Source organism: Siphateles boraxobius, unplaced genomic scaffold, assembly GCF_051911475.1.
Source record: "Siphateles boraxobius isolate OS27281-9 unplaced genomic scaffold, OSU_SipBor_1 1, whole genome shotgun sequence".
NCBI lineage: Eukaryota > Metazoa > Chordata > Actinopteri > Cypriniformes > Leuciscidae > Siphateles > Siphateles boraxobius.
This window is the reverse complement of record NW_027508699.1, coordinates 11,655,784-11,671,892: the sequence shown is the minus strand read 5'-3', so window position 1 is coordinate 11,671,892 and position 16,109 is coordinate 11,655,784. Positions and strand designations below refer to the sequence as shown.

General features: G+C 41.4%; 1 protein-coding gene across 2 annotated transcripts in view; it reads right to left on the bottom strand.

Moving 5' to 3' along the window:
• Window positions 1-1,597, bottom strand: part of LOC143714717 (structural maintenance of chromosomes protein 6) — a 32,925-nt gene extending 31,328 nt beyond the window's left edge. Inside the window, exon 1 of one of the 2 annotated variants that reach the window (XM_077206077.1) lies at window positions 1,495-1,597. The gene's annotated coding sequence lies outside the window, so the exon portion shown is untranslated. The remainder of the gene's footprint in view (window positions 1-1,494) is intronic. The other variant, XM_077206170.1, reaches the window with a different exon arrangement.
• Between the last annotated feature and the right edge of the window lie 14,512 nt (window positions 1,598-16,109).

Here is a 16,109-nt window from a genome sequence, read left to right as displayed (position 1 = left end):
GTAATTTAAACAGTGTGAAGTACATATAGTGTTTTATTTTTACATTTCATTCAATTTCTTATTTGAATACTACTGTTAAATACACCTTCTGTGAAAAAAAATTAAACATTTGTTTATTTAATTTGTATAATATGTTGGGTTTGTAATGTGCATCTTTGTTCTTGTTTTTAATAACAAAGATAAAATAATGAAATAAAGATTTTCATCTTCACCCACCAATACTTAGGTCTAAATGTCCTGCCACTTTTTTCTTTTATATTTCGTTACCTTGTTAGACTATATTTTTTAAAATAGGGAAATTAGTTTAGCTGTACAGCTCAGTCACTTGCAAAATAGTAAAACCAAACCAAAAAATTATTCACCTCAAATAAGTTTTATAGGCACATTTTTAGACTTTATTCGCATCTTGGCGTTTCAAAGATGGAAACATGGCTAATGGAGGAACAGAAATCTCTCAGATTTCATTAAAAAGATCTTCACTTGGGTTTCGAAGATGAACAAAAGTCTTATGGGTTTGGAACAGCAAGCATGGTGTTAAATAAACTGATGACAATTTTCATGTTTGGCTGATCTAGGCTATCCTTTAACGAATCTTTGATTCGCAACAGGCAAGTCAGAACATGTAGGATGGATATAATTTGTATAAGTTCTGATAACAACATGGCAAATTTACAGGTAAAATAGTGTAGGCCTATGTGTTGTGCAGTTTAATACAGTTATTGCATTATACATAGCAAAGTAAGGAAAGCTGAAAATGCATAACATGGACTGTGGCATGTTTTGGTATTTATTGGTCTAGCTTTGATTGAACTGATTGATTTGATTAAAATGGTTTTGGGCTAGTTTTGATTTGTCATTGAGCGGTTTTGGCTGCATACAGAGAGACCTAGCATACCGATTAATCACGATCACTGAAACCAAGACAGTAAAACCACTAAAGGAAATGTGACATAAGTTAACGGATGCCATCACAGAGTGTACCACAGAAAACCATTCTCCTATTTCGTACGTCGTGCCATGTGTAAAAAAAAAAGGAAGCAGGTTGAATCACGGATGATCAGATAAAGAGTAACACAATCCCACACATATAATAACTTTTACATGTAACGTTAGCTAGTATTATACTAACCGACACTTTGAACTCACAATGAAATGTAACGTTAAACAGTAAATCAAAACAAAACATGAAAACGAAACTTGTGATATTGTTAGAACCAAGTTCGTAAACTTTAATACATCAAACTTACTATGCGAGACTGGCATTTACATCGTTGCTTACGTTTTATAAACTAACAATTATGTCACGTTGAAATTCGCTCTCTGCTAAAATGTTAGCGAACGCGCGAAAGACCTTAAAAGTTGAAACCATTCCTCAAAGCCACCACAGACATGACAACAGGATAAGAAGGAGCTATATGTGTGTGTGTTTTTAAGGTATCTATTCTAAATATATGTAAGTAAATATGGCAAGTGTGTGAAACAGACGAAACATACCAGTAAACCCTCCTGCTTCTCCGCGCGCGCTTTGAAGCCTGCGTCAGGGTAACCGATGACGTCAGATTGCTTCCGGCTTGTCCCCACCAATCAGATAACAGCCAAGCGATTTGTGGATGACCATATATATAAAGTTTGTTTGCACTAGAAATGGAGCTGACTTTTAGCAACCTCTTTATCAAACATTAAAAAGACTTTAAAGACTGCTTCTTTAAAATGAGTATTATAGAGAGCATTATTATCATTTGATGATTAAATAGCACATTTTCCATTTTCCCATTATACAGGTGATTATGACGGGATCTTGCTTTGAGACAGGGGCTACGTCTGCAGGTGGTATTTTATGACGCCATTCCCTGACCCTGACCCAAACCCGTTACAATGCAGCTCGAGCCAGGACAAGGGCATGCATTGAAATGGAAAGATTTCAGTGTGTGAAAAGTCTGAGGGATGCATCTGCAACATTATTTTTGCATGTGCCGTATTACACAACATTGCCCCCATCAGAAAGGTGAGGACCCCTGGGGTGGAGGAGGTGCAATCTGATGATGAACTCCAGCCAGTGCACTTGGACCAACATAGTATTTAATAAAAGACCAGACAAATATGCTTAGTGCCTTGAGAGTTTTATTTTAATTATTCGTAAAAATAAATAAAAAAAGTCATCAGTAAGTCATTTTTGGCATTGATAGAACTTCCTCAAGTTCTATTTCTCCCCTTAATTTTAATTAATTAATTATTTATTTCAGGGAAAAATACTCTATTGTGTTGAAGACTCCGTTTATATAGGGAACGATGTCACCCTGTGCCCTCAAAACAATGAACTCAATACATGCCTCATGCAACAAAAATAAAAAGGAAAAGTACACCACCCACCTCTGTATCACTTCTCTGTGGGCCTTTCTGGACTCCTGTCACTCATATTGAAGTCAGAAAATACTAGGTACATGAGTATATACAAATTAAGTTAAATTATACAGTATATGCACTTACAGGTATTTCCTCTAAAGGACATCTGAGAGGGTTTCTTCACGGTCCTGTGCAATGGAAACAAATGGGCATTACAAAGTGTTGCACTTTCTTTCCTTTCAGATGTAAAAAGTCCACTTACTGCACATGCTTCAGCCAGCACTTTCTTGGGAACAGATCAAAGTGTAGGTGTATAGTGTAAAACTGCACAAAAGGGGAAAACACAATGTCATCACAATGCACTGTAAAAAAAAAAACATCAATAACTCACGGCAACATATTTTTACATTAACTCTAAATAAGTTTAGCAGTTTTCTCTTTAGGTCAAAGAAATTAATTACTGCTCAAGATTTAACAGTTGAAATGACTAGCATCCATTTGGATTACGCTTATTACAGCAACAAATTATTTTACCACTAGGAGAATTGAAAGCTCATTTACCAGTAATGAAGTTGTTGCTGCTACTGGTCCCTGGATGTCTGTCTAAAGAAGAGCTGAACCCAGGCCCGAGATGCCCTGTACAATGGGTTGGGGTATAACGGGCTGCAGGACCACCAAGTGTTTTTTAATTTGCCCCCGCAGCCTTTTTCTTGGTTGCTGTTATAAGCAGACAAACACATAATTTAACAGTGACTTTTTAAAAGAGACTAAGAACAGTATAAGTAGTAAAGATTATCATTTAGAATATTATTCATGTATTTCACTTTTACTTGTTCCCATGTTCTAGTGGGTGGCTCTGACATTAAAGACGATAAACAAAATAATTATGAAAATATAGCTGCAAGCAGCCATTACCGGGGCCAAGCGCAAGAAGCAGCAACAGATGCCATCATGGGTGGGAGTGGCAGACCAACTTCAGCAAGGAGTAATTGAAGACATTTTAAGAGAATTTTGGCAAAATGGCTGAAAAATCATATACATTAACTAAAAATATGGTTTAATGGTTTATCACTTTCGACAAATAGGTGGCGCAGTTACGAAATAGATGTGATGTGGTCAGAGTGAGGTGATAATGACACATACAAAGATTAGTGTCAAAATGTGAAGGCATTGCAGAGATAAAGTCTGAATAGTCATTTTGGCAGGATGCCTCAAATTTGATGCTGTGCTATACGAAAACGGTTTCGTCTATCGTCACGAAATCCATAACTTTTAGTCGGCATGGTGTGGAGATGATATGATTCGATTTTGGTGAAAATCGGACGAATGATCTAGGAGAAGTTCGATAAAGAAGGTTTAGAAAGGAAATCAAGATGGCGGACAGGAAGTTCGTCCAAATATGTCAAACTTGGCATCTATGTTCTCGGCATGACCCACGGAATATATTAACAATTCGTAACAATTCGTTCATGCGTTCAGAAAATACAGCATTTTAGCACATAATTCAAAATGGCCGACAGACAAAATGGCCGATCTGGGAAAATTGGATATCACTCTACTCGACATGACGCCCTGAATCTAACGAGACCACTTTTATGATTTTTGGACAAACCGTTCAGAAGTTATAAGCCAAAATAGCCATTTTTCATATCTCCTGACCAGTGGCGCTGCGCTAAAACACAGCATATAGCCTCAGGTCATGTACCAAGTTTCGTCTGGATATGATAAAGCGTTGCGGAGATACAGCCTTAGGTCTGTTTTTGCAAGCGCTACGTAAAATTAGTTTACGCGTATATATCCAAATCGGTTAAGCGAATCAACTTGAATTCCAACTACTTTTGGTCCCCACTGCCTGAAGATGATCTGGTGAAATTTTTGTGAAAATCGGACAAACCGTCTAGGACAAGTTAGAAAGAGTAGGTTTTTTGAACAATTCAAAATGGCAGCCATATTTTTATGACGGAAAATGACGTCACAGAGTGCAATCGAATCGTCATGAGCTCAGGAATCAGAGGAAAAGGGAATTTTGTTGACACCGGACGCGAATAGAGCGTCTAGCGCGAGTGATTTCTATGTTGAGTCAATGCAAAGACGCGTTACGCGCGTAAAAAATTCCTGCGGCGCGAATGAGGCGTAGAGCGCGGCGCGGTCGAATTCGCCTCATTCGCGCGTAAAGTTCACGCGAATGGCGCGAATAGCGCAAATTGAGCGTCTGGTGCGTTACGCGTGAATGATTTATTTAGTGCTTTTTGTGCATTCACGCGTTTGACGCGAATTCGCGTCTGCCGCCCGAGTTGAAAAATCTGAACTTCTGCGTCAATCAGGAGCCAGCTTGCTGCTGTCACGTGGTGAAGTAAATATTTTACCACATAAAAACTTGATTTTAATATAGTTTTTTAATATAATTTTTAATATAATTCAAGAAAACTGGTGGGTTACGGCCTATCCTGGACCTGCGAATCTTGAACCATTCCCTTCACAGGCTTCCATTCAGGATGCTCACGGCCAAACGTATTTTCCAGTGCGTGCGGTCACAGGATTGGTTAGAAGCAATCGACATGAAAGACGCCTACTTTCATGTCTCCATTCTTCCTTGACACAGACCATTTCTACGGTTTGTTTTCGAGGGGCAGCCATACCAGTATCCTCCCATTTGGGCTAGCCCAGTCTCCTTGCGTCTTCACGAAGGTCATCGAGGCAGCCCTTGTGCCGCTACGACAACACGGGGTTCGCATCCTGAACTATCTCGACGACTGGCTGATCCTAGCTCACTCTCGAGACCAGGTTTGCGAACAAAGGGATCTTGTGCTCCGCACCTAGCCCGTCTGGGCCTTCGGGTCAACTGGGAGAAGAGCAAACTTTGCCCCGTGCAGAGGATCTCTTTTTTCGGTATGGAAATCGACTCGGTCGCCATGTGCGCGCAGCTTACGAGCGAGCGCGCGCAGTCACTGCTGACTTGCCTGAGACAATTCGAAAGGCAAGAGTGCGGTTCCACTGAAATCCTTTCAGAGGCTCCTGGGGCATATGGCATCCGCAGCCGCAGCTACACCACTCAGACTGCTTCATATGAGACCTCTTCAGCTCTGGCTTCGCGATCGAGTCCCGAGGTGGGCATGGCAACAAGGCACGCTCCGAGTGACAGTTACTCTGACCTACCGTCAGACCTTCACCCCGTGGTCGAACCTCAGTTTTCTACGGGCCGGAATGCCCTTAGAACCGCTTTCCAGGCATGTTATTGTCTCAATAGATGCCTCCGCCACGGGCTGGGGTGCCATGTGCAATGGACATGCCACCGCGGGGCTCCTGGACAGGACCCCAGCGCCTTTAGCATGTCAATTGTTTTGAGTTGCTGGCAGTACGCCTTGCTCTGCACAGCTTCCTTGCATTGCTCAAAAACCAACACATACTAGTCCGCTAGGACAATACCGCGACAGTAGCGTACAACAACCGACAAGTCTACGCTCCCGCCGTATGTCGCAAACTCGCATGCCATATGGAGTCAGAAGCATCTGAGGTCACTTCGAGCCATTTATATTCTGGAAACCCTGAATTGTGCAGCCGACCAGCTCTCATGGTTTCAGCCTCTTCCTGGAGAAGTGGCGACTCTATCCCCAGTTGGTTCAGCTCATTTGGGAACAGTTTGGCGATGCACAGATAGATCTGTTTGCCTCCCGCGACTCTTCCCACTGCAGCCTGTTTTATTCCCTGAACGAGGGCACACTCGGCACAGATGCACTGGCGCACAGCTGGCCACGGGGCCTTCGCAAGTATGCGTTTCCCCCAGTGAGCCTTCTTGCACAGACCTTCTTGAACAGCTTGACCAATACATCATGGTCTTGGAACGTCTCTCGCCATGTCAAGATCTGGGGAATTATGTCCATCGATTTGGAGGGACCCTCACTGAGGACTTAGCGTGGCTTGTCATGTGGCAGGCAACTTACGCCGCTGACATGTGCTGTCGCCGTGGAGTGTTTCACTGAGACATTAAGCTGAACAACCTGCTGATCAATTCAGAAACCCTTGAAGTCAAGCTGATTGACTTCGATTGTGGTGATCTGCTGAGAGAATCTGTTTGTAATGTCTTCTGTGGTATGTATCATGCATCAAACCTGTAGTCTAGGACGTAAATTCTTGTGACGATGTACATGAAAGTACATCCCCCTGAGTACAAAATGGAGGGCAGGTACCACAGGAAACCTGCTACTGCGTGGTCGCTGGGAGTGCTATTGTTCGTAATGGTGTGTGGACGCTATCCAGAAACCAACGTTCTGCTGGCGATCGGTCAGGGCAAATGGTTTCAACCTTGCTTGTCAGATGGTAAGATGCCATTCATCACAACAAAGAAGTGATTCTAAACCGTACAAAACAGAACAACATAAAAAAAAGGACGGGAAAGGTAACATCTTAACCAAGTGGTTGGAATTTTCCTGGAATTTCTGACCAGATTATTACAAAGACAGCAGGTGTAAGGTTCAAGTCTCTCATCTCTCCTCCTCTCCCATTGTTCTACACAGAATGCTGCCATCTGATACGATCCCTCCTGCAGCAGAACCCAAGCTGGCGGATTGAACTGGATGAAATTCTTCTCCATTCATGGTTTGCAAAGTTTCACTGACCCCCACTAGGGTGACCACCATCAAACAAACCAAATGTGGGACAATTATAAATTTGTGTGGGACAATGTGGGACATGTTACCAACACTAAAACATAACCTGAAACTGTTATATGTTTATCTAACTTAATAAAAACATTTGTATTCTGCATTTCTGTTTACTTCTTTGCTTTCAACCATTGGATAGGATTTTAAAAACGGCTGTTGTGTTTGTACTTCTGACGAAGCTCTGTTAAATATAGGTGAAAAACTACGCCGCAAAAAGAATAAATAAAATTCTTTCTTAAAAAGGAACGCATGCACGTTTTCTTAATATGATAATTAAAAACCAACAGACTGATGAAAATGCGGGACATTTTCTCAATATGCGACGTGTGGGACAAGGGGTGAAAATGCTGTGTGGTACAACGCAAAGCGGGTCAGGTGGTCACCCTATCCCCCACACCTTATCATATTGCAGGACTGGCAAGCCTTGGTAACACTAGTCCCAAAATGCCCTGTCAACTGTCATAAGGGTCCCAGAAGTTGCTCTTATGGCCGCTTCAGAGGTTTTCTGTGAAAGCTGTTCCTGCCACGGCTGTCCAGAGGTTCCTGCATTGGCCGGGACAGAGATTTTTCATTTTTCATGTGAAATGTTGATGTAATAACCTTATTTATAGGCCTTCATTCATAGTACTCAGTAAAAGATGCCATTAATAAATTTTTTTAAATATACCATGTGTATATATAATACAACCTATAATACATCCAAAATGTAAAAATATACAATCTACTAACCTAGATGTAAAGTTCTCATAAAGGTCACATATCAATCTACTATTCGTCACATGTGTGACACAAATTGAGGAAAACAAGGCAGTTCACCAAACTTGAACTTTCCCTGTCTCCAGTATTCGCATGAATAGAAATCAATGGAATGAAAAGTGAAGTGTGAAATAGGTTGTAGCCCATGTTTTTAAAAAGAAAGACAAGACAGAGTGTGACATGCTACATGTGTCATGCTATTCTTGCAAAATTTTGCTAGTGTCTAGTGTGGAATCGATAAGCCTCAAGCCATTGAGAAATCACAGAAATATTAGAAATGAAAAAAAAATATATTCACTTTTATTGCTGATGTGTTGTGACAGAATGTATGGCTCAAAATACTGATATTATAATTTTTAGAGTCATATCTCAGGCTACATAAAGATAGAGTTTCTCAAAGAGACTGAATGCACTGATTCACTTTAGAATAAGACAGTGTGAAGGAAAACAAAAAAGAGGCCCTATTATCCAGAAGTTCACAGCCTTTAATTATAGTTTAAAACAGATGTCAATCAATATCTTCCTGTACCTTCTTGATTTACTCCTAGACTTTGACATTTCTGGCTTTTCCCAGAGTAGATGCAATTTCTGTGTCTAAGATATGAATCTGTGAATGAGAAAAGATAGTGTATTTGTGGTGCGAATGTTTCGCTTGCGTGTTTCGAAATGTTTAACCCCCTGGGGTCGGCTATCGCGCCGGCGCGATACAGGATGTCATTTATTTAGTAGGCCTACAGAAATATGTAAATGTATTTGTAGTATACTTAGGATAAAATAAATGAATAAATTTAAGTATATTTATTAATAAAATAAATTTAAGTATATTTATTTTTCACTAGGGCATGTAACAAATTTCTTAATTAGATGAAAAAGGGCCCACAATATAGTTACCGAGCCGAGCCGTACCGTACCATGCAGTGGAAAAGCGTCAAAATTGACATTGCCATCTACTGGCCTGGCAGCATAATACAGTGTTTTTTGTCGTTTTTGCGGACCCTTGTGAGCGCGGATCATTTTGACAATGATGTCATCTGTACGCAGAAAAAGAAAAGGAAAAAAAATCATTTTTTGTTGTTGTTGTGTAAACTTTCCTATAGTAATAGACTCCCGTGATATCTTCTTCTAGATAATCAAAAGTGCTTCTCTTAAGCATTTAGCGCTATGCTTGTTGGAGAATCTCACTACCCCTCCTCTAGCTGATGCTGAAAGTCTGGATGCTGTAATGTTAAAGTAGGGCATAGAGCAATGTAGAGATGGAAAGTACCTAAAAACCCATGTAATGCATAGATGACGTTGGTGGAAGGTACGGGAAGGTACTAAAAAACATGTATGATGTAATTTAAAAAAAAACTATACATGTGATATTTCGCTACCAATAGAAATGAGGCCTCGAGCATGTGGTCTTAATTGTGGAGTGATTCCGAGGAGGAGCAAGGTGTAAGAGATAACGGTACAAACGCTAATTGGACACTGGCGATAAGAAAAGAGTATAAGGCCTGACCACTGTAAGATCAGATGACTCAGCTGAACATCTCACTTTGTTGAATTGCTCAATAAAGTTACTTCTTCTGAGACCTGGAACTTCGACTCTGAGAGCTTTTTGAAGACTTTTTTCTAGAAGACTTTGAAAACTACAGACCAAAACCAGAGATCATCAATTAGCCACGACATGCTAAACTAGTATAGGCTAAGGTGTTTGTTTGCTATCCAAAGGAATTAGGAACACAAAAAGAAAGGGAAATGTTTGGATACATGTGTGCACTGATGCCATTACGGTGGCCCAAATGTAGACTTATTCACTATTCCCTACATAGCTAATGCCATGTATGTTCATGCATGAATTAGGGAACATTTTCTAATTCAACTTTCTGCAAAAACTCAGCAAGTTTTGTTATCCCAAGTTTTGATCTCCCAGTTTTTTTTATCTCAAGAATCGTGCTTATTCAGTAATGAGCTCCACCATAGTTAGTAAAGAGGTAACAACATAAACAGATAGTTAGCTAATACCTGGAGTTGCAGGGACATTTGCTTGTGGTTCATAAGAAATATGATTTTGCAGAAAATCAAGAAAATTGTAAAATGCTTGAGAGGTTTTTGCTGAGGAAAATAATGTACCGTCTACTGAGGCAAGTCACTGTAACACAAGAGAAAGCCCCATTCAAGTCAACAGTTTCACTTTTGTTTTTGATGTTTTCTGAGACTTCATTTGTTTACCCATACGGCTATATATATATATGCAAAAAAAGAAAAAAAAATCTTTTTCAGACCATTCTCTGTAAACCCGATGCTTGTGTGTGAAAATCCCAGGAGATCAGCAGTTACTGAAATACTCAGACCAGCCCTTCTGGCACCAACAACCATACCACGTTCAAAGTCACTGAAATCACATTTCTTTTCCATTATGATGCTCAGTTTGAACTTCAGCAGATCTTGACCATGTCTACATGCCTAAATGTATTTAGTTGTTACAATGTGATTGGCAGATTATATATTTGCTTTAAAATGCAGTTGAACAGGTATACCTAATAAAGTGGCTGGTGAGTGTACACACAAACACACACACACACACACACACACACACACACACACACACACACACACACACACACACACACACACACACACACACACACACACACACACACACACACACACACACACACACACACACACACACACACATATATATATATATATATATATATATATACACACAGGTGCTGGTCATATAATTAGAATATCATCAAAAAGTTGATTTATTTCAGTAACTCCATTCAAAAAGTGAAATTTGGATATTATATTCATTCATTACACACAGACTGATGTATTTCAAATGTTTATTTCATTTAATTGTGATGATTAAAACTGACAGCTAATGAAAATCCCAAATTCAGTATCTCCGAAAATTAGAATATTACTTAAGACCAAACTGAAAAGTATGAACATGAAAAATATGAGCATGTACAGTACTCATTACTTAGTTGGGGCTCCCTTTGCCTGAATTACTCCAGCAATGCGGCGTGGCATGGAGTCCAAGTTGCTCTGACTGTACGTTCACACCGCCGCCGACTGGTGAGAACAGTGCAAAAGCAGCGAAAACTCAGACCAAACGTGCATAAAAACATCATTTACAAATCAAAATGTTTTGTTGAATATGTAATCTATTAAATATACTTAACAAATCATCAAATAGCATTAAATATAAAGTGTCAATTGATTTTTAATTAATCGTACATTTTTCTGTAATTAAGCATGATTAATAAATCATGAACTATCATTAAAATTTGTAGTATATTTTTTACTGTGTAATATATCATTTCACATTTATTCTTCAAATGAACATAGAAACAACATAAACATGGTATATTTTAAATATTTGATTAATGGCATCTTTTACTGAGTACTATGAATGAAGGCCTATAAATAAGGTTATTACATCAACATTTCACATACCAGTGAAATTTCACAATTCTCAATTCCAATTTTTATACGACAACAAAAAAAATATTTGTCTTTCTAATATAAAGTAAAACATTTTTATAGACAAACAGTCAAATAAAAAAGCAAGCAATAGCGCAAATAAATACAATAGAACCAAGATACAAATTAAATACAATGCTTCAGGTGTGACATGCGTGAGACGCGGCAAAAGACATAAAGCTTGAGCACACAGTCTAGCGCGTGTTTACATAGTTAAATAGAAAAGCAGTGAAGTGGAATGCAAAAACACCAATCTCATGTGACATTTCATGTTGTGACACTTCTCTTCTCCCTGCTACGTCAGACCGACCAAAGCGTCAACAAGCTTTCCCGTACTTTTTGACAAGCGTCCTTGACAGGGCGTCCAGAGCTTCTTTGCCGCTCAAGTCGGCGGCGGTGTGAACATACGGTAAGTACGACTTATGTGTCCCCCAGGCTTTCCTAAAGTGATTGACTGCACACACATCCCCATCAAGGCCCCACCAGGGGAAATTGTGAACCAAAAGGGGTTCACAGAGTACATGTGCAGGTAAGTTACTACTAGGATTCTTAAAATTCCAGATTAGTAATATTATATAAAATTAATAAAGAAATGGAATAAAAAACTATGCAGTTGACTGTCTAAAATCTCTTAAATTGTGTGTGACTCCATGTGCCATATTAAAAATGTGGAGGCAAAATAGCCAGGATCTGTGCATGACTCTAGAGAAGAATTCCCTGAGAATTTTCAGAGAGCCACATTCGTGCACATTATTTGAACGTGGTAAGGGAAAATATAAATGTCAAGCTCACTGTATTATATACACTTATGCTAGGCCTAACAAAAGTCAATTTTCCCATTATAGGTGGGTTCTAGTATAATGGGTGATTATGGCAGCATCCTGTTTTGAGACAGTGGGGTGGTGATGGCACAGTGGATAAGACACATGCCTTTGGTGTGAGAGACCCGGGTTTGAATCCACTGTGAGACACCAATGTGTCCCTGAGCAAGACACTTAACCCCTAGTTGCTCCAGAGGAGTGCGACCTCTGAAATACAGCAATTGTAACGTTTTGGATAAAAAGCGTCAGCTAAATGAATAAATGTAAATGACAGGGGCTACGTCTGCAGGCGGTATTTTATGATGCCATTCCTTGACCCAAACCCGTTACAATGCAGATCTTCCCAGGACAAGGCTATGAATTGGAAATGGATTGAAATGGAAAGATTTCAGTGAGTGAAAAGTCTGAGGGATGCATGTGCAACATTATTTTTGCATGTGCCATATTACGTAACATTGCCCCCATCAGAAAGGAGAGGACCCCTGTGGTGGAGGAAGTGCAATAGGATTGATGACCTCCAGCCAGTGCACTTGGACAAACTTACTTTACAACATACCAACATACACTTTTTAAAAAACTGTAAAAGAAAGTAATTATTATGAAAACATTGGTTTCAGCAACTGAATACACAGCCCTGTATAGACTGAGGCCCAGAAGCAGACTGAGTGAGGCCATTAAACACATTCTGCCCCGACAGCCCGCTGCTGCCTCCATCCAGCCATCGGCACAGATGCCTCAGCCTGGTCGCCACTGAGGACGACCCCTCCTGTGGCTCCTGCCCCTCTCGCTTGGCCCCAGCAGCAGCCTTCACCCGGGCCGTGCCGTGGAGGTGGTTGCAGGAAGGCGTCCCAGCCTGCTCCAGCCCCGCGTCCCGCTAAATGGGGCGGCAGTGGCTCAGTGGTTCATGTATGTTGTCTACAAACCGAAAGGTTGGTTGTTCTATCCCCGGTTCCACCTGAGCAAGTGTCGAGGTGTCCGTGAGCAAGACACCTAACCCCAGCTGCTCCCGAGGAGCTGGATGGCGCCTTGCATGGCTGACACTGCCGTCGGTGTATGAGTGAGCGAGTGAATGGGTGAATGAGAGGCAAATATGTAAAGCGCTTTAGTGGCCATTGGGTCTGTGAAAGCGCTATATAAATGCAGTCCATTTACCATAAATGCCAGGCCAGGCCAAGCGGCGCTGCTGAGACAGGCTGCTCAGAGTTCTTTCCAGGAGAGGGTAGCAGGTCATCTCCTTCTCCCGGTGGAGGGCCGGGGGAGAATCTTTTGTTCTCCACTTCCTCGGGCAGCACCCTGATGTGGTTAAAGAAAGAACTCACACATGAGCCATCAGAGGTCTCGGATGAGAGTGCGCTCCGCTCACAAGCCTCGCCAATCTCGTCCCCCTCTGTTGCCAGACCCCTGGCAGAGCAGGCCCCTGTGGAATGCTGGTTCTTGCCTGGCCTCCTCTGTCAGGACGCGGCTAATGACCGTGCCCCCACTCTGGGATGCTACGCCTCCCCTTTACGGGCCGGTCATTCCGCCTCGCTGCCTCACCGGCGGTACATCTGTGGTTTTCATGACCCCGCTGGCACAGTCCTTTGGAACCTGGCTAGAGCCCCCCAACCTGTCCCGCTGGGTCGCTAGAACCATTAGGCTCGGCTACGTGATTCAGTTTGCGCGATCTCCTCCCCGCTTCCATTTCCGTTACACTATGGTTCGTGGCAATGCCCCTGTCATGTGTGCGGAGGTTGCTTCCCTACTGGCGAAAGGTGAAATCGAGATTGTCCCTCCAGCTGAAATGAGGTCTGGCTTCTACAGCCCCTACTTCATTGTACCCAAGAAAACCGGTGGGTTACGGCCAATCCTTGAACCGTTCCCTTCACAGGCTTCCGTTAGCTGAACCATCTCAACGACTGGCTGATCCTAGCGCACTCTCGAGACCAGGTTTGCGACACAGGGATCTTGTGCTCTGGCACCTCGCCTGTCTGGGCCTTCGGGTCAACTGGGAGAAGAGCAAACTTTGCCCCGTGCAGAGGATCTCTTTTCTCGGTATGGAAATCGACTTGGTCGCCATGTGTCACTGGTGACACATCACTGCTGACTTACCTGAGACAATTTGAGGGCAAGAGTGCGGTTCCACTGAAATCCTTTCAGAGGCTCCTGGGGCATATGGCATCCACAGCTGCAGCTACGCCGCTCAGACTGCTTCATTTGAGACCACTTCAGCTCTGGCTTCGCGATCGAGTCCCAGGGTGGGCATGGCAACAAGGCACGCTCCGGGTACCAGTTACTCCGATGCGTTTCCCCCAGTAAGCCTTCTTGAGCAGACCTACTTGAATGGCAGTAGCAGCTTGACCAATATCATGGTCTTGGAACGTCTCTCGCCACGTCAAGATCTGGGGAATTATGTCCATCGCTTTGGAGGGACCCTCACTGAGGACTTAGCTTGGCTTGTCATGTGGCAGGCAACTTACGCCGCTGACATGTGCTGTCGCCGTGGAGTGTTTCACTGAGACATTAAGTTGAACAACCTGCTGATCAATTCAGAAACCCTTGAAGTCAAGCTGATTGACTTTGGGTGCGGGGATCTACTGAGAGAATCTGGTAATAACGTCTTCTGTGATATGTATCATGTATCAAACCTGTAGTTTAGGACTTCAATTCTTGTGACGAGTTCAAACATATCCCCACTGTTTTGGAAGCTTACCCTTCAGACAAAATGTCTTTCATTCAGGCACATGAAAGTACATCCCCCTGAGAACAAAATGGAGTGTAGGTACCACGGGAAACCTGCTACTGTGTGGTCGCTGGGAGTGCTATTGTTCATAATGGTGTGTGGACGCTATCCAGAAACCAACGACCTGCTGGCGATCGGTCGGGGCAAATGGTTTCAACCTCGCTTGTCAGATGGTAAGATGGCATTCATCACAACAAAGAAGACCAATTGTGATTCTAAACCGTACAAAACAGAACAACAACCCCCCCCCCCCCCAACTGGTGTGAAATGTTGATGTAATAACCTTATTTATAGGCCTTCATTCATAGTACTCAGTAAAAGATGCCATTAATCAAATATTTAAAATATACCATGTTTATGTTGTTTCTATGTTCATTTGAAGAATAAATGTGAAATGATATATTACACAGTAAAAAATATACTACAAAGTTTAATGATAGTTCATGCTTAATTACAGAAAAATGTACGATTAATTAAAAATCAATTGACACTTTATATTAAATGCTATTTGATGATTTGTTAAGTATATTTAATAGATTACATATTCAACAAAACATTTTGATTTGTAAATGATGTTTTTATGCACGTTTGGTCTGAGTTTTCGCTGCTTTTGCACTGTTCTGACCAGCAGAGGTCACCATCGTCTGGCGTTTCGAAACAGTGAATCATTTTACCAAACAATTGGCTTTAAGGATTTGTTTGTCACTACTAGCACACACAAGATGGGATGATTTGATGATTGAGAAAATCCTGAGTAGTGATGCTCAAGTTGTTTCTTTTTTAAGGTCAGGTTTAGGGAGTAATTTTTATGTAGACTTCGCTCTAAAACTCACAAGCATCATTGTAAATTGCATAAAACTCAGAGACAAGATAGGTAGCAGTGAATGCCCCTTTAAGGACCCCCTGTTGAAGACCCCTTTAAAGGGGTGATCACATTCACACTTCACTTTTCATTCCATTGATTTCTAATCATGCGAATACTGGAGACAGGGAAAGTTCAAGCTTGGTGAACTGCCTTGTTTCCTCAATTTGTGTCATGTGAAGACATGTGACCAATAGTAGATTGATATGTGACCTTTATGAGATATTTACATCTAGAGGAGTAGATTGCATATCTTGACATTTTGGATGTATTATAGGTTGTATTATAGGTTGTAGCCTATGTTTTTAAAAAGAAAGACGAGACAGAGTGTGACATGCTACATGTGTCATGCTATTTTTGCAAAATTTTGCTAGTGTCTAGTGTGGAATTGGAAAGCCTCAAGTCATTGAGAAATGACATAAATATTAGAAATGAACAAAAACTATATTCACTTGTATTGCTGATGT